Raw genomic sequence first — 27054 nt, forward strand, 5'->3', positions numbered from 1 at the left:
ACGTTAAACAAGGATAAACATTCATTCACTTTAAATCGCATCAGATGTGGCTTTAAGAAAACTTTAAGCAAAAACATCTATAACTGGGTTTTGGAGGATTTCAACAGTCACATTATAATAATTTACGTTCATATAGTTTGGTTAAAAATGTTTTCTGTTAAACGACTTATTACTGAGTATAAGAGATTACAGCAAATATTAAAATATAACTATTTTTTTTTCCTTATGTAAGAAGTTATTATTTAAAAAATTGAACTATGATCATGGTCATATAACACCCTTCAAGCAGAGGCAACTTCATGATAAACGACACTCAACTCTCGCAACAGCGTCAAATAATGTCCCCTAAAAAAATAGGACACGGAAATAACAATTATCTCCGAAACTCCACACACGCGCGCACACCAAGCAATCGATCCGATTTCATATTTGCTCATTTCCAATAAATGGCAAATACTGATAAAAACAAATGAATGCAAAATTGAAACGCTTGACATGTGTGAAAATAATTGCTTCCCATTTCCACGAACAAACGTAACCGTAACAAAACTCACCTTTAGCAACAATAAATTAGTGGGTAACTGATACACGCAAGTTAAAAACTTTGTTATTTTGCTCTAGAAAGCTCCTACAAAATTAATTTTGTAACAGTAACATTTAAAATTGCTTTTAAAAAAGGTTGAAAGTGTTGTTATTACACTTGTGTACATTATCTCAGAAGCACCCCAAAATTTTTCCAAATAATTGGGAGCAACAGGCAGGTTGCTTGTTCTTTGGGAAATTTGGGCACACAGACTAAGTGTACGCTAAAGTGAGGTGTGTTAAAAGTGAAGTTTAAAATTTTATTATGCTGGGCGACGTGTTTTATATGATTTTATTTTCCTTCTTGCGTGCAAGATTAATTGCAGTTAAAAAAAAGTGCGCAGAAACAACAAAAGTAATCGAGTGCTTGACACTTTTAACAGTCATACACTCAAAATGAACTCGTACGCCTGAAAGTAAGATTGCTCAAAAAAAAAATAGACATCTATAAAAATAAAGAAAATAAAACTCTCGGAAGGGAACAAAAAAAATAAAGAAAAGAAAGCAAACACTTTCTTATTCAATTTGGGAATCTATTTTTCCGTGGAAATTGTTTTTCCATCGGGGCGGGCGAAGTAAAAAGGTGGTTAGGGAGAAGAACAAGCGAACGTTGGTGAGGGGGGGAAGGAGGGGTGTTGGACCTTTTGGACTTCCAAATCTACGCGCTCGCGGCTTTCTCGTTGAATATAAACTCGGCAGGGGGACTGTTCTGCCCCCCCCCCCCCCAACCCACGAGAGATTGCACGCAGAGGAACACGAAGAGATTGATTATTTGCTCTGTCTTTACCCCCTCCCCCGACCAATCCTCCAATCCTACCTCTTCCGTCCCCCCTCCCCAAAATCACCGTCACGGATTGCAGTCGACTGAGCTGTCCGTGCTACCAGACGCAGAGGTGAGCTGGAGAATTCTCACCCCTCCTCCTAACTGTAACAACGCTCCGAAACATATATATTTTCCCCTCATGTTAAATAAATATCAGTAAACAATTTTCGGAAACTTTCTGGACATCTACTATACACTGAAACGACCGTTTTCCATCCACAATAAATACTTTCGTAGGTAAAAACTAATAACAAAAACTACTACGACGAAACAAACAACTGCATTTATTACATTTTGAAATCACTTTCTGCAAAAAGAAAAATATTATGTTACCTATGAACCGTGGCAATTATTAATATTTTTTGGTTCCATTGGAACAGTTATTACTTCAAAAGGAACGCGTACACAAACACGAATGAAAAAAAATATATATTTAATGTAAATATAGCAATATATATGAATGAGTGTGCCTGGCTATGGACAGCTGATTTCTCAGCTTGTAAATAAGTTCTCATCCAAAAAATGCCAACTTAATGAAAATATTACAGATCATAAGCACACACGTATACAAAAATTTGAATGTTATTAATGGCCTTAATTGAAGAACAATAATTTTCAAACGTTGATTTTACTTTGGATATTATTTCGTAACAAAATGTAAAAGTGTATACCACATTTTTTTTTTTAAATTTATTTATTTAATTTTTAACATTCCTACAGTTATAATAATTAGTTTTTTTCATAACTGTAACTGTAAACTTTTCATGATCATTAGACATTATATTAATTTAAAGTATAAATACAATTACAAATGTTTTGATAAAAATAATTATTTATGTTGAGTAACTAATCTGTGTTTGTTACTTTTTTATACAATTCAAATATTATTAAATACTAATAAATCACTTGAAAAAGCTTTCAATTACTAAAATAGTGAAGAATTTATTGGATTGAGAGGACATTGATTGTGGGTGAATATATTTCACGAAGTGATATTCATTGAGGCCTTGTGAAATAATTCACGCACAAGTTAAGTTTTCACGGGCTCCATTGCATTAAATTACAGAGGATAAAAACATTTATTTCTTGTTTCAGATATTTTGACCTATATAAACAAAAAATCATATCATAATTAAATTATCTCTATCAGTAAAATTAGCTTAATAAAAATAGTATTATAACGTAGTGGGTTGTAAATAAAACTGCTAGAGTGCATTTTGAAGAGCAAATTTTAATTCACTGTATGTAAATTCAAACGTTTGTACAATTTTAATGACACAAATAAACAATAAAATGGTTTTATTGATGGACGATTATCAACGCTTTAAACACTTTTTATTACTCGGTGATTCAGTTAACAGAAAAAAATTTGTTGGAGGTCGGTCGCTCAAATGTAGACACTTGCTTGATTTTAAAATAATTAAAACTTAACGGAACTAGCTAGCTAATCGATACTTGTAATTACCAAGCACGGAAATAATAAACATAATGACAGTCATAATTGGGTAAAATTTACTCACATTTGTGCTATAGCACAAAAGGCGCACTGGGAGATAACACAAAAGTGATCAACACAATATTTTCATGGAAAAGGCTGTAGTTAATCATAAATCAATATACCAGGATATAGTGGTCACCAATTACTTGCGTGTTTCTCAAAGAAGCTATTAGCAAAAAACTATACAATTTTTAACATTCAGAAGTTTATTCCTCTTGCTAATTTTTTCTCAACCCATTTTTAGTTGGTTTCAAAAATAAGTAGATAAATATGAGTAAATTAAAGTGATAGTGTGCGCAAAAATGTTTTGAACAAATGAAGAAAAATAAAAAAAAATATAAGGTAAAATACCTCGAGATATCAATTATTTTGAGAATAAAATGATGTATCGGAATCAGAAAAGTTGTACCGGATTTTAGAACGCGGTCTCTCCCAAATTCGAGAGTCAAAAACTCTGCCATTTTGTCATCTCGCCCAGTTGATGCAAAAATATTCCAAGCTCAGGCGTTTGAACACTACGTCATCATAATGTGCTATGAGTGTGCAAACAGCGAACTTGCAACAACAAGAGCAGGAGGACATAACTTGAGTGAGATATTGGGAAAAGCACGAACGAGATGATATGGCCATATCCACAGAATGGGTAAAAGAAAGACTGCCTAGAAAAATGATGGAGTTTAAGTACACAGAAAGAAAGCCCCAAGGAAGACCAAGGAGGAAGTGGGAAGAGCAGATAGTTAAAGGAGTGCAAGAGAGAGGAGAACAATGGAACACTGTGAAGGAGGAGGAATAGTGGAGTAACATAGAAAGATGGAGACATTTTACTTTGCTGACCCGGCCGTAGGCTGGAAGTAGTCGATAATGATGATGTTTATGATGAATGATAATGATCATGCGGCACTGGAAATATTTGTCAGTCGGACAGCGCCAAATCCAAATTTGTTGGGCTAAAGGGCCAGCCTGTTAGTAACTACACAAGTGCTGCTGGATTGGCATATCCTCCCGAATGTCCGAAATTGACGCTGTCCGATATTCATCCGTTTCAGCAACCGACAGTAAAAGTGAAAAATCACCATGTTCATTTGGGGGGGGAGTAAACTCAACCTGTATTTTTCCGCCCGAGGCAGGGTCTGCATGGATGGAACGGGGATTACACTCACAGTAGCCAGCTGTCTTACCTGAGACAGACTTGTCTTTTCGGCCAGTCTGGAGAGTGCGTGGTGGTGAGATGAAATGGGGGTACAGAGCAACAGGGGGAATGAACTGGCGGAGGAAACGGGAGTACCCCGATAAAAACCTGCACGCCACAGCAACGTCCGTCACTTTTCTCACTTGCAAAAATCTGGATTCGACTCCGCCTTAGTGGGGGTGTGAGTGTTCTGACCACTCAACCACCCCGCCCCATTGTGTTCAAGGAGATTCTGGAATAATTACCGACGTGATGGAGAGATGAAGTAACCTTAATACACGATTGTGGTTCCAATCTCTTTATGGTCATGTGTATATATTCTATACTTTTGAACTGAAAAAATGACTTCTTTAAAGTTTAGTAAATAACCTAATGAAGTGCTTGAAATCAAAAGTGACTTGTCTACAACAAGTATAGTCATTGGCGTTTAGAAAAGCTTTTTTTTTTCGAGAATGACTACGAAACTGATAGCACTGTAAATATACTTTTTATAACCTGAGAAAATTTCTTATTTTGAGATATCTTCTTTGGACTTGGAAAGGTCGTGTCACGCACGAATGACGAGAATATAAAAACAACAGTATAATTTGAAGGACTTGACAAAATTCGATGGTGTTGGTTTTGTGGGCTAAATATTTTCATTACGATGCCCTTAATGTACAGTGCATAGTTTGTAAATGTTTATTTATAATATTTTTCGGTACAGCCCCGTCGACAGATGGATCCATACAAAATCGATTTTAGAAGAAAATGAAAAAAAAGAAAGAAAAAAAGGAATCAGCTGTGGCTAGTAGCGAGGGATTGCCCCAAATTTCGCCTGCAGTATTTCGGGAAGCCGCGATAGATGATTTGATAGATTTGAACCCGAGTTCTCACGAATGTTAAAATAAATTTTAACTAGCCTCCGCTGGGCCTGAGATCTGGAAACAAGTTTTTCTGCAAACAGAAGTTTTGAATATATCGTCCGCGGTAAACTCTTACACATAAAAGTTCCTCTCCGTGGAAGTCTTGTTTAAAATTACTACAATTTCCCTCCGTAGCATGCGCAGTTATTTCCCCTCCCTTCAGCATCTCTCTTCCTGAAGCCGTGGGAATGGAGACGTAAAGAAGAAGAGAGTGAAAAGTGACCGTGTCCGAGGCGTGCAGAATCCTGCCTCCTCTGGACCATTTTGCCCGCACTCGAGGGGAATGGATGTGTGAGCGTGGGTGGGAGGGGGGGGGGGGAGAGAACTCTCCCAAGAGGAGCGGATGGGTAAAGAAGGGAGAAGGAGGGAGAGAAGAAGGGACAGGAATGGTGAGGTAAGCGGTCGAAGGCCCCGGGGGTGTGCGCAGAGGGCATAGAGGAAGAAATAGAGTTGCGCTGGCGCGAAAGCGCCGGGAATAAGAAATTGAATCGTGCGGCATTACCGCGGGCGTCAATCACACCGTGAAAAGAGTGGGGGGAGAGGGGTGGGCAAGCCACCCCCCCCCACCCTGGTACCACTATCTTTACCGCGGGAGGGGGAAAGGGTATTGGGTATCCCTTCCTCTCACTCTCCCCCCCCCCCCCCAAACACTCTCTCGTCCACAGCCTTGAGTCTCTCTCCGGGATAAAGCCGCAACACCCTCTCTCCCGTCCTGTCCCAAAATTCACCGGAATAATGATCGCCAGTTTAGTCCTCGGAGCAGATTGTTGCAGGTCCCCCTCTTCCCCCCCCCCCCCGGCCACTCCTCCACCTGTCGCGCAAGGCGAGAACATCTTATTGGTTTCGTCTCTCCCCATTTTCTCTTTCTTCTCTCTCTCTCTCTCTCTTTCTCTCGGCGACACCGAATATGTGGCGCGTGATCGCTTTCTATTGGCCCCTGTCACCGTCGCGATTCCCTTATTTTCTTCTCCCTCCAAAATAAAATAACGGAACTGACTGGCAGTTAAAATGCATTATGTATCGGGGAAGGATCGATTTTTCGAGAGAAACCACCATTTTAAGGGGCGTATCTCGGAAAAGGCTGGGAAAGGGTTCTCAGTCAAGCAAAAAATTTAAAGATGATCTTCCCTATTACATCATCAAAATAATTTTTAAGGTCACCGCAAAAAGAATTTACAGAATTTTCTAAACTATGAGTGGCGGTCATTTCTGGGCACTAAAATAAATTCTCTGTTTCCTTTTTAAACTAGGTATTAGTACGAGGGTTATTCGTAAAGTGAGCTACGTTTGGAAATTATAAAAAAACTGGCGCGAAAAAAATGTATCGGCTGTTTTAGTTTACAACATATCTTGTTCACATTTACACATTATAGCCTTTCAGTTCCAAGTACATTTCGCTACACTGCACCAGTTTTTAACCCCTCTGCATAAACGTTCGCCGCCTGGGACTGGAACGTACGCCTTGGCCATAGGCATCATGAACTTCGAATACGCAATACGTGAAGCCTAAGTACAGGTGCTTAATAAAAATTTCCAGAAAACGTTTAAGCAATCTCGAACTCGAATCTAAAAATGATGGCTACCGTTTTTTTGGGACGAAAATGGCGTCATTTTGGTTGATTTAATGACATGTAGGTCAACAATTACAGAAAAAACGAACAAACATTACAAGCGGCGAACTTCAACCATGTAGCTTCCATAGCAACCATGTAGTTTCAAGCGGTGTCGAATTCTCATTTGACGTGACACCCAACCCGAGATTAAAGACATTCATATTCCTGTTGGAAATTCACATCAAAAGTTTGCAACGAGAATTCTTTGTAGTAAGTGTGAAGCTTTAGGTATGAAAAGTCTACCAACCACGCAGACACCAGTAGTGTTTAGAATATGAATGCCTCAGGTAGATGAGAAAATTGTCAACTTCAAAGTGAAAAGAGAGTCAGAAGACAAACGAGGACGCTAAGTATTTTGGAAATATGCCTCGAGGGTAGAGGTAGGCAACTCTTCGAAAAAAAAATAGACCAACCTACATACTGTCAGGCATGTAAGTGGTAATCGTTATTCGACTATGCAATTCGTCGAAGTAACTTAAGTATATCGTATGTTCTCTGCTCACTGACTCAAGCACGACTATTAAGTTAAGTCACTCTGATACTCGACTTTATCCTTCTTAAATGGTCTCCGGTGCTGGCAAGGAACGAAACACCAATGAAAGAAGGGATAAAGCTCAAGTTAGTTTATATATTAAAGTAAACACGATGTTAAACTAACACACACGGAGAATGTGCTTATGTGGTTTGTGTATGTTTTCTGTATTATGGGGTGACGTATAAATTCCCAATTGAGTATTTAATATCACACAGGACTCTATGCGAAGTCTCGTGAATAGTATAATGTTGTTATTCAATGCTAGTTTTTCCTCCACCTAAGTTGAGGTTCAAAAACCCGATAGTGGACAAGTTAACCAAGTTAGTGGTCTTCCAGAAAGTGTCCACATTTTAAACACAATTTATTTATATTATTTTAACTATATTATTATGTATAACTTCTAACTGTTCTTTAGGACAGCCAGACTCGATCAAATGACACAATTCAATTCGAGTTTTTAGTCATGTTTCACAATTAATTTCATTATATATCTAACACGTAGAGAATATAAAATAATGAAGATAATGATACTTGGATGAATATAGGAAATAAGAGTTTGTGATATATATTAACTCCAGGCTAGCAGGGGGAGAAAATCATGGCCTAAGTCCTACCGGGTTGATTGGTGATACTCTTGTGAGACAAACATTATGTGCAAGCTATATTGATAATGATACTATACTGATTCAGTTGGTGACTATTACTTCTAAACAGTCGAAGATGGCTACATGTAATTAAATATGAAGCATTACACTATTTATTAACTATGTGATGCCTTTAATACAACAGATCTATTATTTTTTTGAGTAAACATCAACTGATCTTTACGGAATCCTTATAAAGAAAATATTTTTTTAACTTCAGCTAAAGCAAAACTATTTTTTTTTTCGTGGAATGAATATAAATGTACTGGCAGTGCGAATTTTTTGTGGATCATCTACACGCAAAAGGAAAGAGATAGAATTTTCAACGTAAAAATAAGTCATTTGGTGAATGCGATCCCATTGCATTGTTTGAACACAGCGCATGACTGTAATAAATATTCGTTCTGTTTGTTTAGATAGTATTTCTGTCCCAGGAAACAACCCAGAAAAATACATTTACGTGTAAAACGCCGAGGTTGTTATTCCATTTTCTTGTGTTTTTTAAATTAAGAGATTTTATGGTTAATAAATTCCCATGCCTCTCTTCAATTTGTTGTTGGGTCACTAATTTTATCACCGGATATATACTGAAAGTTATTTACGAGCTGTGAAAGGTCACGCGAGTGATCAGAACTACGAACACTTATGTGAGATTTTACCGCTATCAGATAATATCAAGTTAACATCTATTGAGAAAATTTCAGACGAAACTAAAAATACAATACACGATTGGATCAAAATGACAGTAAAATCAGTAATAACGAAATAACTTACACGGGAAGGGGGTGGGGGGTTGGGGTGGAGATATGAAAAAAAGTGTCACGCCGTATTAAATACGTAAGATAATTGACGTGAAAATTATTTCACAAATGATCACATACAAACCATTATAAAAATAATAATTTTGTTGATTTCAATGTAACATTATTGACGAAAGTTTCTAGTGGAAATTTAAGTTCACTATTTTGTGGTAACTACATTCAATCTGACACCTTGCTACGATGGGTGATCCTAGGGCTTGATAATGACCAATTTTTCTGAGGCGAGAATACGGGAGGTTAAAAAAACAATCTCGCTGAAAAAGGTTTTGTTACGTAGCTTTGAATTATCGTTATCGCCGTCTCTATTGGCAGTTCTATGACGTGGCTGTGCACACCATAGATAAAAGTGACACTGTGTATTCTGATAACAGCGGGGTCCGAACGAATTACGCTCGTACTCACAATGAGAGATAAAGTAACATTCACTGCTGAATCATCATGTGTCCCTCCGATCAAAAACACGTCTCGGTAAGTTGTTTTGCGAGTAGTATAAAATGGGAAATACTGACACAGGGTTTATAAGCAGGATCAGGGAGAGAGATGGGTTAGTGATCCACCACCATATTGGATTTCTGCAACGTCGACTTTGAATAATGACATTAAAAAAAGGGTCTTTCAGTTGAAATGTTATACTTAGAGAGAAATTTTATTCTCAAATTTAATTTAACGTCAAATAAAAATATGAAATATTTAAAATAACATTAAAAAATATTTAAAAAAAAACATTAAAGAAAAATTGAATATTTAGTTTTTAACCTCGGCGAGTGTAAATCAGCTACTTTTAATTTAGAACTAAAAGAAATATCAAAAATAAATTCAATAGTTTAAATAAAATTTTTATATCATTTTATTTAAAATTAAAACGGATAATATAAATTAATTTAATGAATGATGTAGGTATATAATACAATCATCGGTTTGACCCCTGAGATGCACTTAAAATTCACAGAGCAGGCCTTCACAACTCACAACACTACATAATACCAAAGCATATACGAGTATCATCCCAATTCGTGTAACTCATTGTTGAGCGTGTTGACCCCACACGACTTCACTCCAAATTCTTGATTAACCGTCACCTTATATATAAGTATACATATGTCTTGCCAAATTTACTCCCCGGTAGACATCTTGCAGCCACCAAATTGGATTTTATTGACATCCACTAGAGTATGCTGACTTCATACGTCATATTGATTTAATTATTATCCGCTGGAGTACTCTAACGCCAGTGCCACCACAGCGACTGCCAAATTGATCGAAATCTCGAAAGTTCGTGTAAAAAACACACATAAACATTCGGGAATAATTCACAGAAAATTAAAATTTTAAACTATAAATAATTGCAAATATTAAACCAAAACATATAAGGAAAAGAAAAACTCCTAAACTGCATAAGTAAAGACATCACAAAAATTGCTAGTAAAATAACTGAAATGCTGTAAAACATAATACAATTTCATTTATAAATTTAAAGAAAATTTTTTCTTACATTTTTGAAGGTTTTAAAATTTTTGATGATTGGCTGTTGCAAGTCTATCATTGTAGAAGGTTTTATGGATACGACATAAAACATGTGAATGTAGAAGCGTGCGACAGGTGACGCTTTAAACGTTTATCCCAAATACGCCACCACCACTGTACTGCTCGTAGGTATTGACGAAGCAAGTAATGCAAATAAAATGTGAGATGCGAAACGGTTGGATGATTACGGAAATTAATCATTTCGGTCCGTTTGGAACTCGTCATCTTTAGACCCGAAACCATCGATTTCTTAAACAAGCAATTGTTATATCCAATGATAACTATTCACATCAAAATTGAAAGCGGTTTTTAACTCAGAGATGGTTCAAGCAAGAACATTGCCGCGATTTTTCTGATTCGTTCCACCATTTCTGCGCCGCCAGTTTTTGTTGCTCACGCCTTATTCTATTTTCTCTTCCTATACCCACTTAGAGGCAGTCTTCCTCTATTCCCAGTCAAAAATTATTCCCAGAAACTTTCTATTGCCCATTCTAATTATTACAAAGCTGGTGCCGGAGTCACGGTGAGAACCAGATGCCTTCTGGTCGGTCAGCCATGCCAGTGGCTTCCAGGCCACTGCTTGGTGGGCCCACACGGCCACTGACGTCACTCGCGCATACCTTCGAGGATTAGGCTGGCCCAGCCTTGCCAACTCCTGCCCGCACGCTCTCATTCCTCAGCGCTGTTATCTATCACTTAGCGGCCTGGGCATTCCGTGGGTCACCGCGTGGATTGGCGTGAATAGGCGTGCTGTTCTGGATGCTTCGACGTTAGCGTGAAGCGACATCTCACGACCACTCCAGTCCGTTCCAGAAAGAGGGCCAGCGGGTATAAAATCATCGACGATGCCTTCCGCGGGAGTTCCAACAGGCAAGTAGGGTTATGTGCGAGTTCGACGAAGAGGAGGAGAGATACCTCCCCCTTCCTTTAGCAAGCGACGACGGGACCGCGAAAGTGCGACAGAGTGGTGTGTGTGAACGGGTGCTAAGTAAGGGGCGAACCACTGTTGATTCTAGCTCCAGTGAGGAGTTCGAACTGTGGACTTGACAAATACTTAGTGATTTGTGAACACAACATTAAGTGTGGTGACTCATTTAGTAATGTAAATGTTAGTAGCAAATAAACTGTATAAAATTAATTGGGATATACTTAGGAACCCGTTTTCACCACTCTTATTATTTACAAACTTCTTCCGATTTTTCAATTGGTGTCTGTTCTCCTACCAGTACTGCCATGACCAGAGGCGTAGATCTGCAGGATTTTCAAGGGGTGACCCACGGATATTCTCTGGGGATCCAGAGGGTTTTTGCTTGGGTTTCAAACAGACACACTGAATAGAGTGCTTGTACGTTTTATAATGCCAATATTTTGGCCTACATACCTACAATAAGCACAGAACTTTAAAATATACAAAATGTTTTCCATAAAACATGATTTAACGTTTGAATTTATCGACCCTGTTTCACAGTCACGATTTTCCAAGCACAATTAGCTCCCTCAGTTAGGGACTGATATATATAAAAGGAGGGGGGCAGGGGGCGAAACACTCCTGCCCTCCAAGGATCTACGCCCATGGCCACGACCGTGACATAGCTGTTGATTCTGATCTTAGAACAACTGGTTCAGTGCACCGCCCACTGGTACCAAACGAAACGATTGACCTGGGAGTAGACGGACGTACAGCCTTGTTGCACGGGACGACGGCTCGCACTGAATGCTCGTCTTGAGCCCGGCAGCCAAGGGCGAAGAAGCAGGAAGCGGCGGGGAGATAAGGTGTTGATACAGGAGGAGGAGCCGGCGAAGGCATCTGGTAGCTGGCGCGGAGGATACGGACGGGTTTTCGGGCGGCCGCTTTGCTGAGAAGGTAAGGGGGGAGGGCGTAGCAGGGAAGACAATGGGAACGGCGGCACCGTAGAGCCGGCGAGGACTTGGCGCCCGTGGATCCTGCAGCTAGCGCTCCTGAAACGATTCAATTATCCGCGTCTTCCTTCGCGATTAGGACCCGGAAGGACTCGGGAGATCCTCCGTGTAACACCTCCTCCGCGCCGTCTCATTTCCCTCGCGGAATCCTCCCCGGCGCCGTCTTCGCGACTTCAGGTCGAGAAATGAGGCGAAAGAACCTCCATCGCAGAGGCCGCACGTCTTCGTCGGAGGACGCTGGAGCAATTATTTGTCAAATGTGCTCTTCGCACAAACTATAGTCACACACTTGGAGACGTTTACGACATATCACTAGAGATCGGCTAGATTAAAGGCATTATCTGGCATTACTTTCACGCGAATAAGTGAATAAGTCTGTGTATTTTGTCCATTTACTGATTTCACATTTTACTTTCTGGCCGGATTGCATGTTATTGTATCATTTTCACTCGGTAATCTTTAACATGTACAAAACTGCCAATGGTCAAATAATAACAAAAAATGGTACTCACTTCGCTTGTTGGGGGATTATTACCCCGACAAACACTCCTAAGGGGATCCGCTCCCAAAACCCACAATTTGTTGACTTTGCCCCCATGTTGTCACTCGCTTAAAGTCAACAAACCCCTACCCATGTCCGGATTCGTCTCTCCTCCTGTTGAGTCTTTCACTGCCATTTGGGTCTCCTTCCTCAAACTTACACTTGTTGAGGGCTTCGACCATCATTGGAAGATCTGCACCAAACATTCGTATGGTGGCTTTGATATAAATATGTACATGCATGCACTGAGAAAAAGGTTTGTTTGAATCAAACAATTATTTGTTTATATATGGCGAAACAAATATTTACTTGGTGGAACAAAATATTTTGTTAGATTAACCAAACTCGGTAAGCAATAAAAAATATTTGTTACACCTAACCAAATATACATTTGAGTTGACAAATCATTTAGTTGGGTCAACAGAATCTTTCCTACTACAAAATATCTGTTTTAATTAACAAAATATATTTATTTCGCCATATAGAAACAAATGTTTTGTTGAGGCAAACAAACCTTTTTTCTCGGTGTGCATAAATTAATTTTTAAACATTTATAGGGCATCTTTCATCATCAAATTTCTCAAGCATTTTGGCACATCCAACGACCATAGGCGTACCAAAAAAATATTATTCTACCTGCCCAATATGTAAAGAAAATAATACTATATAAAGACATTCTTTTCTGATGACAGGTTAGTTACGTTGTTGTTTGATAGCATGTTAGTTTTGATGGCAGGTTGACTTACGTACCATTCTAAATATTTATTCACAAATCCCTTACACTAAATTTGATTTAAGTTGCAACATGGAGGCGAATAGAAACTCCTACACTGTGAAAAATAAACATTATTGACATTCAATACGCATTTATTCACTTTGACTTAAAGAACCCACGTGAATTTTAAAATGCACGTAAAATTTTTTTTAAGTAAAACCAGTATTTGCTTGATAGTTAATTTTGTGAACACAAAGTTTATGAGGTCGATGATAGGTTTTTTCGGCGAGCTTACTTCATTTCCACGCGCGAACAATGGGACGTGTGGGGAGTGTATGGAAACTTTCTCCGCGTGATATACTGCACGTCAGTCTCGGTGACAGAGTTGCAAAAGTCCGAGGGCTTGACTCGCGGCTGGCCGGACGGGACATTTATCATGCGCGAGGCCGGATGGAAATGTGATCGTCCGCCCCTAGCAGCGCCTGCTAGGGGCTGCAACCCGCCCGTCTTCCGAACAATGGCTTTATTTACAACTTCTCTCCGCGTCGCGGCCTCCTCCCTGGGTTCGCAACCAAACGAAAGCCTTTATATATATATATATATATATATATATATATATATATATATAAATCTGCTTTTTACGATAAATATTTTTGGGGAACTCTTTCCTATTCCCAATGCCTAAACGAAGGGGCGAGTTTCCTAAATAATCTTACTTCCGTAATATCCTGTTTTTGCTATTGATTTTTTTTTAATAATGAAATAACATAACAGTGATTAATAATTTATAAAAAGTTAATACAATTTTTATAACTGCGTTTGATAAACTTTAAGAAAATAATTATTTTTAAATTCTAGCATTAAATCTTGAGCATTTAATCATGTGGTGTAGAGTTCAAACCTAATCGTTCGTAGGTGGCTTTTAATCGTAAAACTATTTTACTCTTAGGATACCTATCATACATAAATTTAAAAAAATGTTTAGTTTTTCAAAATCCTGAAAATCTTTTGTTTATATATTTTTGGGGTAAAATTAATTTTTTGGAATTTATAAATGATAGACTAGAAATAAATATTTTTATAACAAAGACTACACACAAAACTATTTACCACACTTTTTCTGTGGTTTAAATATAAATTTGCCTTAAAGAATCTCAATACCATTAAATTGACTGTCATATAATTGATAAAACCATTTTTAAAAATATTAATATTATATTTTAAATTGTAAGCAATAACAAGAAATATATGTTTTCCTACGAACTACTACTTAAACGTCTTAATCCAAGTTATAGTTCCCAGAACTGTTAGTCTTGAGCAAATGACCACTGATTGGCACCTTATTGGAAGTCTGTTATTATTTGAATAGGTACCGGAAGTATTCAAAAACATATCTGTTTAAGCCTGCAGTTAAATAAACAACAAAAAAATTTTAAACGAAATTTTATTTAGCACTGTTGGATCATAAATTAAAATGTAAGTAGAAAATTATATGGAAACACTCCTTGAAAATATTACAACAGTGTATCGTTTTTTAAAATAAAATATGCATAAAAATATAAATGTTCTAAAATAAATAATACGTAGATATACAACATATCTATTTCAGTACTGCATATAATAATTTTAATTTTATTTTATGTATAAAAAATAACAAATGTTAAAAAATACTGCATTTATAATAAATAAAAGTTTCAAATATAAAAAAACACTGGAATTTAAATAAATCAAAACAAGTAAAATTAATTAAAGTTTCTTAAGAAATGAGAAATCTGACCACCATTTCACGACCAGAACTCCACAAAATCCAGTTCAATACTCCACAAGTTTTGAAATTAAGTGGTTATAAAAATTTTCTATACAGAGTTTACAAAGAAAATAACTATATGTGATGAAAATCTGTAGGTACTAAATTCACTCAAATAGTGAAAAAATATATTTTTCACTAGTTGATAATTCCACCAACACACAGCAAATAAATGTGCATTGCTCGCCCGAGTTTTTTTTTTTTTTTCGCGGAAGTGTACTTGACCTGACTCCCTCCCACCATAGACTCCGAAGTTCATAGACCGTACGAGAGCGCCGGATGGCAAGAGGAAGTGGACGCTGAGTACACATGTACTTCTTCCTGAATTTATAACACGCTCTGAGGGAAATTGCAGCACAACACAGGGCGTCGGAACCTTATCGAAAAATGCCACTGCACTACATCGAGGTTCCTAACGGTGCAATGAGAGCCGCTGCGAGAGAAGGAAGGGAATTCGACAGATATTTCACGCCTGAAGGGAAAAAAAATTCCTTGGTAGGAGAACGAAATTCCTCTTAATGGGGTGGTTTTCTAAATTATTTGGCTTCTTTAATTTATTGTTTTCTCCTAAAATTTTAATTTTATAAATTAATTATGTAACAATTATTTATTTGTTGTTAATAGTTTTATCAGTTAATTTAATGTTTTTGGATGGTTTTAAAGAGATATAATACCAGTTTGTTTGTCAATACTAGCATAAGTTGATAGCATGAAAACATAAGGCAGGCCAATACAGATATGGATAAACCGTTCTTCAGTAATTATTATTGTAACATAATTTAATTTAAATGTATATATTAAATATCTAAAATTTCGTTTCTCAATTCGAAATAACACTGTTTTCCATAGTTTTAAATAACCAAACATTCAGTAAATTATTTTTACTGATACCACAAGACGATAGAGTACTGCGATATTAGGTAACATACACACGGCTAATCCAATAACTATACTATATCATTAAATTATATTGGTTCATACTATAAATAAAATATAAATAAGCCTCTAATGGTTTTTAAACTAAATAAACACTACTTTACTGGAAAAGATAAATATAAACTTATTAAATCTTAGGAAAATAAAATCACAAAATTAATTTAAGACAGTAAATAAGGAAGAAAAAACATTTTTTAAAGCAAATGCATTAAATTTATTCAACTCTTCATTGGTTACAAATTTTTAAGACTTTACGTAAACATAACATTGGACGAATTTAGTTTTAAACTTTCGCCCAACGTGCATCGTTGCCAGTATTTGTATCTCGCCCTCCATAAAGATAACGCACGAATTTTTTTAAAAATTTTATTTTGTTTATTGCTGTAGGAGTAAGATTTGGCATAAGTGATAAGGACTATGTATTTTAGTTTTAAATTTGATCTTTGAAAGAAAAAAAATAAACGTATGTACTGGTTCTTGGTCGTAGGCTTTCGTGGACACAGTCACTATTTATTTTATTTATTTATTCAACTTTTGTTCGACATAGTAAATGCGTGTTTGCCTTCTATTTCACTGAAATATGATACGTAAACAACGTATGATAAATTATTTTAAAGAATAAAACATAAATTTACATGCTAAAATTACAAATTACACAATTGATAAAGAATCATCCGCCAATTTAACATCCAAGATTAGGTCTAACAAAAATAATTTAAAATACCAAAATACATATTTTAAATATTGACCTTAAACAAATAAAATATTAGTTTTAAATTGCAAACTAAAAATTTTTATTGAATATTCTTATTATGATACTGATACTGTCATTATCTCTCTCACTCACACTCCAGTATTCCCTTGATTAAGTGTCTGTGACTTTAGAGATCCAAATATTGTTTATAAGAATTCTTTCAAATATCCTGGCAGACCGTTGGTGTATAGCATCCTGGTTTCTGGTTTGAAGTCACATCCGTGGTATAAACTGTATGCCTGACGTTTCAGCATTTCTTGGTGTAGCTAACTAAATGCCTGGTGTTCTAGCACAATATAAATTATATTCCAGAACACCAGGTGTTCAGTTGTTAATCGCTCTTGAAGATGTCTGCAACAAAGCATATAATCATTTCTAAGGACGCAACCTCAACCCAAAAGTCATAGTTTTGAAGTGAAACCTTTTTGCTGATGGAGCTACAATTTTAGAGCGTTACGAAAATTCCGATAGGATGAGGGGAATTGTTAGGTATGTGGCAACGCTACTCCAAGGCATGCACTAGCGGTCGATTGGGGAGAGGGCAAGGAGAAGGGGGGATAAGAAATTAGCGTAGCATGCTATATGCTAGTAATAGCTGGAAGGGGAGACGGCAGGGCAGAGGTAGAAATGACATAGCAGCGACGCTACGGAAATCTCGTAACGCTGCTATAGTTTGTCTACTCCTCAGTTTTAGTAACTGCTAACGATTGAAGCTACCACATGCTTTTTATATTCAAAGCATCAACAATTGATTTATTTGCGTGGAAAAGAGCTATTGATTATTGATATTAGATTATTTTATCTGAATAGTGTAAAAAAAATGTAAAAAAACGCATGGCCATCAGGGGTTAGCTTAATAAGTGATATTTATTTTTGGTATGTAAGCACTGTGATTTTAATTGTCCAAAGGACTTATAGAATTATCAGATAGACTTTATAAGTATAATCTATGTTCGATTGGAGAAGTTTTTATTATTTCATTTTATTCAGCTCAAGATCGTGATTATTTAACATCGTGCCTAAAAATAATAAAAAAGCAGAAGCAGATAACAGGTAATTTTATATATTAAGTGTGTTTCATTCAAACATAATTTTTATGACGGATGACTCAATGTGTATGAGTATATTAAAAAGTAAAGCATAGATGTAGTTTCCAGTTATATAGAATAAAATTTATGTAACTACGAGTGTCTGTCATTGATCACTAAACGTATGATTTTTTTCTGAATTATCATAGTATCATTTATTGATAGTTATTATTAGCACAGGGATAATTATACTAGCGTGCTTTCAACTTAGCATGGCATCGGTTCCAGGTAATTAAAAAAAAACGCGCAGTAAGTATGCTTTTGCTTGTAACTTGTTTTCAAAAAAGTTACAAATATGTTTAAATGAACTATAAACATTCTATCCGGTCAACGAAAATTTGTTACCTTTCCTTCTATACGGAAACAGAATTCACACAGAACATAATTGATAAAAATATAAATATTCTACAAGTTCAATGTATATAAGGTTTTTTTAATGTGCACAGACATTTATGTCTTTTTTTTTTTTAAATAAATAAAAACTGTTACAAGTATTATATTTCTGATACTGTGTAAGGTAACGGAACAAATTACCATAGTTGCGCTTATCGTTTCGTTCACACAAGGAACGGATCACGACCCGCACCGAAGGTCCCGCGACCGGGCCGGAGCTCAACTTCACTGACCACCGATCAGTTTCCAAACGTATCCAAAGTTCTCCGTTCTCTAAGCACAACTTAACGACGGGAATAATAATAAAAAAAAAAAACACCATTTTGCGACGCATCGTGCCCTTTCGGGAATTTAGAGTACTTTAAATATATCTGACATAACCTAACCATTCCTTAATTTTAGTTGAAATCCCTGAAACTAGTTGAAACATATCCTCTTGGGGTAAAAAAAATAATCAATTAAAAAAAAACAAAACAATTTTACTTATTATTTATGTAACTGCCCCAAACAAATAGGATTTGTATTTTAGTTTTGCTCACGAGGACGTACGATAACCTAACCTACCAAAAAAAAAATTAATAACGAATTGTATTAAAAATTTTATTAATGTAATACTTTTAAATTAACATACATTTAATTTTACAACAGTAAAAATTTCCGAAGGTGCATAAACGCGGGCTATTAGGGCACCTGAGTCAGAGTCAGTGGGTAGTATGTTACTCCCCATAGGCTCTGGAAGCGGGGGAGGGGAAGTGGGTAGCGGGGTAGCACCAACGTCCAGCGCGCGTCCAGAGATTCGTACCCTCCTGCCCCGGACCGTAGCACGCCGGCAGTAATTCTATTGACTTTTTCTCCCGCGGGGTCGCGCCGTCCTCCGCCAGAGGAGGTGAGAAACACAAATAAAATTTTCCCTGTGCACCGCCCCTGACCCCTTCCCCGATGACACCCCCTCCTTAGCAATCCTCCCCCTCCCCTCGCGAGAATGTGCGCAGCCCAGATTGCGCTGCAATACTCGGCATTCGGGACTTCTCCCGGTGGTGGGGGTAGCGCAGGGGAGGGTGGGGCAAGGGATGATCCGCGGAGGGCAAGAAAACCAATACCTGATGGTTCTCTCCCCTCCCTCCCTGCCCCTGATCCTTTATTGCTGCTGCAGCACTTCGGCGTGGAAGCGGACCCACGCTTACACCCATCTGCAAAAAAACCCTCTCTCCTCCAACCCAGGGATCATCACATTAAGGCGCCCACCTAGTCAGGAGTGTGTTTGTGTTAGTGAGGGCAGATGATTAGTGCGTCGCTCGCCGCTGCTTCTAGCGCGGTGTCGCCTCTAAGCTGAAGGCTGTGAAATGGAGCAACTAAGAGGTTTGAGCGGTGACCGAAACATAATACGGCGGGAAAATGAAGATAAAGTTGTATTGCAAGTCCCTTAAAGTGCTTTCAAGAATCTGTCGGTGGTGTTTTATGCCAAAAAGTTACTCTGAAAACATGACTTTTTTTTAAATATCCATTTTCACTCTTTTCCGCCCTCAGGTTATTTTCAAATGCTTTTTTCATATACAGACCTCACTTGGATATCTTGAACAGTTTTTAAACCGGTTGGTTTGTTTCTTGTGAAGCTCTGTACGCCGACTCTGTGTTTTGACCGTGTCCGAATTAAAGTACATAGCTGTATGTACTTGCGAGATTAGCTACTTCACCTGCACATTTATTGTGACAGAGCATAACAAACTGTATAAGACAGCCAAACACTTTGTTGACATAACTTCCTTCCTTCTAACATTTTTTTTTTTTTTTTTTAGGTGAAATTAGTAACTTCGCAAACTTAATTGCTGACAGACTATTTAACGGCAACAAACTTTAATTTTATATCTTTGTTTCGTAAGATACAAAAACACACACCTATGTGCTCTTTTAGATGAAACTACCTTATAAATACCTATGAATGTTTAGTTTTCGGTCAAATTTGTTCATTCCATACTAAGTGAAATTGATTTAAGATAGTCTTAAATAGCTATACTATTAATAAAACTTTTCAAGATAATAAATCTGACCATTGATTGAAACAATGAAAAATCTTTATGAGAAACTGTTTACATTATTTACAACTTAAAAATAGCGTTTTTAAAAATTTGGCCTGTTTGTCTGTTTGTTTGTGTGATTGCTTGTTTGTTTGTCTGTTTGTTCCTGCATCAATCGAAAACTACTTGACGGATTTTGACTAAGCATTTTATAACTAAAGTTATTTGGCTAACTTAAAAACTAGGCTACATATAACTACAGATTTCCATCCTAAGGGGTTGAAAAAGAGGTTAGTATGGTTTTAAGATAACTTATTTTATTTCTGTTTATTTATGTATAAAAATATATATTTGCTATCAGTAATAAACATGCGAAAACTACCCACCACAATTTTACGATAGATGATTATGTATGTGAATATAATCAAGCATAAGAAATTATATTGAGCAGCAAAAATAAACATAATGTTACGAACGTAAGCAGAGCTGCGGCGCGCAGGTGCAAGCTGGCTGACATCATGTGGCCGCCGCAACATGAGACGTGCCGCGCGTGTCTGTAGATTACAAGGGTCGCCGCTTTCTCCCCTCCTTCCATCCTCTCCCCGCGCGGCGCCGATAACCTGACATTTGACACTTGACAGCTGGGGAGTTCCGCGAGCCACCTGGCAGCTGCCGACGCGTGTCTAGAGATTTCTCGCGTCGGGTCGGCGCGGAATGACACGACTGGCCACAGCCGCGGTCGTGAATTCTAGAAGGGCGCTGGGCCTATATAAGCCCGGGACGCCGGCATCCAAGTTAGTTCAGCTGGGGGCTGGGAATGTTCCCGCGGCGCAACTTCCGGGGCGATAGTGCCGCGGGTGCGGCAGAGCGGCGAAGTCCTTGGACGAAGGTTCCAGGGCAGGGAGTGAGTCAGTTCAGTGGAGTCGGGAGTTTTACCGCGGCGGAGTTTCCGGGCGATAGAGCGGCGAAGTCCCTGAACGAAGGTTCCAGGGCGGAGAGTTCAGTTCCGGGCGATAATGTCGCGGGCGCGGTGGAGTGCGGCGACGGAGTACTGCGACGGATATCCACGAGGGGTGCTGCGGCGAGAGTTGCACCAGAGGTGCGGCCCAGCGAGGTGTGCGGTGTTTAAAAACGAGTGACTAGGGAAGCAACTTTTTTAAGTGTGAATAATTATTATGCATTTTAGAAGATTATTTGTTAGTGATGTAAATATTGGCGATAAATAAAAATGTAAAGTGTAATAAAATATTTAATTGGGCTTTCCTTTACGAACCCAGTAGTTTTCCCACACGACGATTTATTTTTAATAAATCATAAAAATCAACAGTCAACATAACAAACGATTTTACGAAATTCAACCCATATGGGTGTTAAAGGAATAGGAATGGTTTTAAAAAAAGTAAAGTGAACAATTCCTAAGGTATTATAAAAAGAGGAATGAAACTAAGGATCAACAACAAGCATGAAAAATATTTAGGTATTGTTTTGTTGTTCAATTATTGATATTTCACCATTCAGGCAGAGAAAATATTTATTAAAAAGGATTTATTAAAAAATAATATTCCTAAAATAATAAAGCAGGGCGTAAATTAATAACTAGAAAAATAAAAGTACACTTCATATTATTATTGTACTACTTTAAGAGAAACCAAAAATGTGAAAAAGGTTAGTTATATTTTTAAAAAAATTCATACTACGTAATCTGCTAGATCTAAGGGTAAGAAACAAGGATCAACAGCAAGTATACAAAATTTTGAAAATTGTTTTGTACATTTTCCGGAATTCGACCTATGATGGGGTGAAAAAGGGAAAGTTTTATTTCATTCTAAAAATCATATCTCCATACCAAATAAAGCTGTATTTCAGAAACTCAGTGTGATTAAACTGAATAATTAGTTTCGTAACGTGTTTTCATCACTTTTCGAAATTCTACATCAAAGGCAGTGAGTGCACGGAGGTAAGTTTTTTTTGTGGTAATCCCTACTAATATTATAAATGTGAATGTAAGTTTGTTTGTTACGCTTTCACGCAAAAACTACTTAACCGATCATCACGAAACTTTGTACACATTTGTTTGGAGGTATTAGAGGCCTACATAGGATAATTTTTATTGATAAAAAAACAACATTTTTTTCCGAAGGGCAAAAAAATTGATATTTGTATGTATAATCGTCTGACTGCGAGTTTGAGTAATTTGAATGACATTTAACGCCATCTGGCGTTTCAATAAGTAAATTAAATAATTCGCCAATTTAATAATATAATACCGGCGGTCAATTTACTATTCAATTTTATTTTTCTGTCACCGCCAAGCAATACTTAAACGTTTAAAATTTTTGAGGTTAGGTGTCTATTTTCTTCGGTGATTGTTGTTTGGACATTGATGCTGAAGGTTATATTTTACTTTCAAGAGAATTTTGTAATTTAGTGAAAATGATGTGGATCTAATTACTCAAATTTTCCTGGACTTGCAGCAAAATTTGAATAGTGATCGGTGGTTGTACGCAAGAACAATATTGGCGCCAAAAAATTTATATCGTTAATAAAATCTACACTTATATTTTGAAAGAGGTGCAAGGGGAAATGGAGTATTTGTCAATAGATACAATCATGGATACAGGAGTTTTTTAAATTCACTTGAACTTTCGGGTGTACCCTCACATAAACTTCAAATGAAACTAAATGTAGGCCTACAAGTTACGCTTATACGAAATCTAGATGCTCCTCGACTATGTAATGGAACGAGGCTTCGGATCACACAATTGGGGCAGAAAATTAATTAATTAATTTTTTTATTCTACGTTACTACTTTTAACATTTTAAAATGTTAGGATTAAAAATGATTATTTTTTTTAATAATGAAACATATTTCAATAAAGCATGTTTTCAGTTTTTTAAGCTAAATTGGAAGTTAGAATTTTTGAATACTGATGATTCCATTCACGCAATAAAAAAAACAATTTCCATATTATTTTATTTTCTTTGCAATGATCTTTGATACTTAAGGACATAACGCGATCGAAGCCGCGGGTAAAAGCTAGTAAATCATATTTTCAACAAATTTAGCCGGTGTTAACAAACTGAACAAAATAAGCCACGTGTATGATTAATTTATAGTAGGCCTAAGTTATTACCTTTGATTTTTTCTATATTCAGTTGGAAAAGGGACGAAAAGACGTTCATTACTGTTTCATTATAAAAGTCAGTAGTAGGCCTATATACTGGGCCGGTCCAAGAAATAGGGATTAAAGTCCACCATCTTGGATTGTGGAGTCATGGATGCCATTTTAAATGTCCTTGTCATTGACATTTAATTTAGACCTTGAACCTCAAGCCTGTACTCTTTGCCAAATTTACTTAAAATTCACAAAATCGACCCAAATGCACCAAAATATTAAAAAAAATATTCTTTTAATTTTAACCCAAAAACTAAAAAAAACCTGAAAATTAAATTTTTTTACTTTTTTGGAGAAAAAATATTTTATCAAAAATTGTACATTCCGAATTCCTCAAAAGACATTTGATCATTCCTCAAAAGATATTTGATCATGGCCTTGAACCTGGTCGCCATCTTGGATTTATAAGACACAACCACCATTTTAAATTCTAGTTCTTTCCTCTATCTTGAATTAAAAAATATGGTTTTCTAGAAATTTACGCCATATTTTCCCATAATTTTAAATTATGACGTCATGTCCACCGTACTGAATATGTGCAATTATTATTTTAAAAAAAATAGGTGATATTAAAAGCTATAAAAAATTTTAAATTACATTTCAAATAAAGATTTAATAAAAACGCACTTAAATACTGGCTATTTTAATCCGGTAAAGGTCAAATTAAATTTGTATTACGTTTACTTTCTAAACATATTTATTTTAACCTAACTACGTTTATTCAACCAGTGAGAATTCGAGCGTAATATTACAATTTTTATAATAAACATATTTAATATTCATATGTAAAACATAAAAGGTACGCAAAATTGTTAATTTTAATATAACTTTAACTTATTTTTCAGCATTATGCGTCTGAAAGTGTTTGTGAGCCAAAAACTGGTTTTAAATTAATTTTATTTTTAGGCCTTATTTTAAATAATATAAAAACAGCAAGCAAAATCATATTTTTAGATTTTTAATTGTATACTTTAAATTTATTAATGTGATGTTTGTAATGTTGTTCTTACAAAATAATTTTCAATTTAACTTAATTTTTCATGTTTTAAAACTTGTTTTCAGTCAATTTACATAAAACATTTAGTTATCTATTGTGAAAATAAAAAATCTACAGGAAGAGAAAAATAATTTGGAAATATTTTTGATAACTAATGTTCTGAATGAATGCGTTTTCTTTGAAAATTTTTTTAAACTTTAATTTGCTGTCAAAAAGGTGATACATACTCTCAAATAACGAGGGAAATCCTTTTCACTTTTTCTTTATAAAACAAATTTCCCCACTCCGCTGTCTTATTTCGATTGAAAAGATTCGCTGTTGATGAGTAGGTTAAGACAGCTTACACAGGAACGCTTTTAGAATGAAAAGTTGAGCGAGAGACACAGAGTGCTATTTCTGTTTCGGTAATTGAATTAACAAAACTGTACAAAGAGTAGCGCATCTTCCATACCATTAGTGTGCCTAAAAATCACTCTCTGAACTTGAAAATAAATATTTACTTTAGAATACATAGGTACAGTTAAAGACTAAGATTTCAATAACTGCGTTAAAAAAAGAATGGTTTTATCAAAATATTTTTAACGGTGCTAGAAATATTCCTCTTTTTCTTTTACAATAAAGTCTTCTTGCAAGTAACCGAAAAGAAAATTAATTATTCAATAAGATATAATTCTTTCATTAAATTAAACATTAGCTGTATACATTATGTATTAATTATTTAAAATATATTTTTGTGTTCCGAATATTAATTGTATCTGTAATTTATCTTACTTTTGCATGAATTAAATGTTTAATACAAAGAGTACGAATATAAATTCACCAAAATTTTTTGTTAGAAAGACAGCACCATCGTCATTGTGAAGCACTTAAAAATAATTTAATATTCAACCAGATAGTTTTTTTTGTGATGACAATCTGCAGCGAAAAGCAAAAACACTAAAATGATTGGTAAAATTTTTGATATATTTGGCATTAAAATTTGTAATAATGTCAACGAACGAACTCTAAGTTAAAAAAAGTTTATTCTTGCGTATTGAAAGCAAATTCATCAGAAGTAAGTCATGATTTTTAAGTTATGATTTAAGAAATTGAATGTTATAATCGGAATTTTTTTTTTATGGCTTCGAAACAACCATCCGTATATCAGTTTTGACAATAATAAAGTGAAGCTTAGTAAGGTACTGACAAATATTTAGCGAAAGTGATTTCAAAAATTGGAAATATTTTTAAGAATTAATTTAAAAATCCATCCAACCATCTTCTGTAGAATTGATCACTAGCAAAATTATATTACAATTTTTTAATTCATAAGTTGACAAATGGAACCGTTTGCTGGAAACATAAACAACGGTCTATTTGTGCCAGAATAAAGTAAATTGGTAAAATTTTAAGGATTCATTAATGAAGTCACAATAGTTCACACATATATATATATGTATATATTTATATTTATTATTTATATATATATATATATATACTAGCTGACCCGGCGAACTTCGTACCGCCTTAGCGTAGCAATGATGCACTACTTTATTTTGTATAGCTGACCTATCTTAGGTATGAGTACCTATTCAATTTGAATCACTATAACTGAAAAGGACCTTACTAATTTAATTAAATAAAAAACAAAATATATATTGTCAAAATAGTGTTTATTCCATAGGATTCAATAATTCCACTAATGTTTTTACAAATTGCTATTGAACAACTTGGCATTTTTAAGTAAACAATGAGCTCAATACCACGCGCGCTCTATAAATCAACTAATAGTCTCTGTACCCCTCACTGCTTCTCTCTACTCTAATGCTTTTTAATAAACTATATTTTTAGTTTTATGTTCTGGCGCGTAAATAAATAATGTTGATGGTTTTCCGACACGGGAACAGGCGACATATAATTGGCCATGTGAAAAAATGGATTTTCTAGGTTGATGCCACATACACTTAGCGACTGCCCTTGCGATTTATTTATTGACATTGCAAATGCAAGCCGCACTGGAAACTGTAAACGCTTAAAGCTGAATGTCATAAGGTTACTTTAAAAATATTTATATTGTACAAAGTGTTGGGTTAGTTTGGAAATAATTTTATATATGGTATATGGTTCAGTATTCTTAAATTTTCTAATTTTCCGTTAAATTTTTTCTTTCATAAGAACCTTCTCGTGACAATAACAAACACAACAAAAAAAGAATTAGTGAAATCGGTTCAGTCATTTACGCGTGATGGCGTGACCAAGGGAAATAGGAATTCATTATTCTTAAATTTTCTAATTTTCCGCACAATTTTCTTAATTTTTTCTTTCATAAGAACCTTCTCCTGACCATAGCAAACACAACAAAAAAAAATTAGTGAAATCGGTCCAGCCGTTCACGCGTGATGCCGTGACCAAGGAAAACGGGTTTCATTTTTATATATATAGATTAATTTTCTTTGGCAGATTAAATTGAGTAATCGGACAGCGAACCAAAAGCAATAAAGTATTTTCAACATCTTTGGGCAAGTCTTCGTTCTCCTCATGCCTGTCACGAAAAAGCGATATTTTATTGGTTCATTGAACTCAATTCGTACTCCTTTGC

This window comes from Bacillus rossius, chromosome 1 (genome assembly GCF_032445375.1).
Source record: "Bacillus rossius redtenbacheri isolate Brsri chromosome 1, Brsri_v3, whole genome shotgun sequence".
Lineage (NCBI taxonomy): Eukaryota > Metazoa > Arthropoda > Insecta > Phasmatodea > Bacillidae > Bacillus > Bacillus rossius.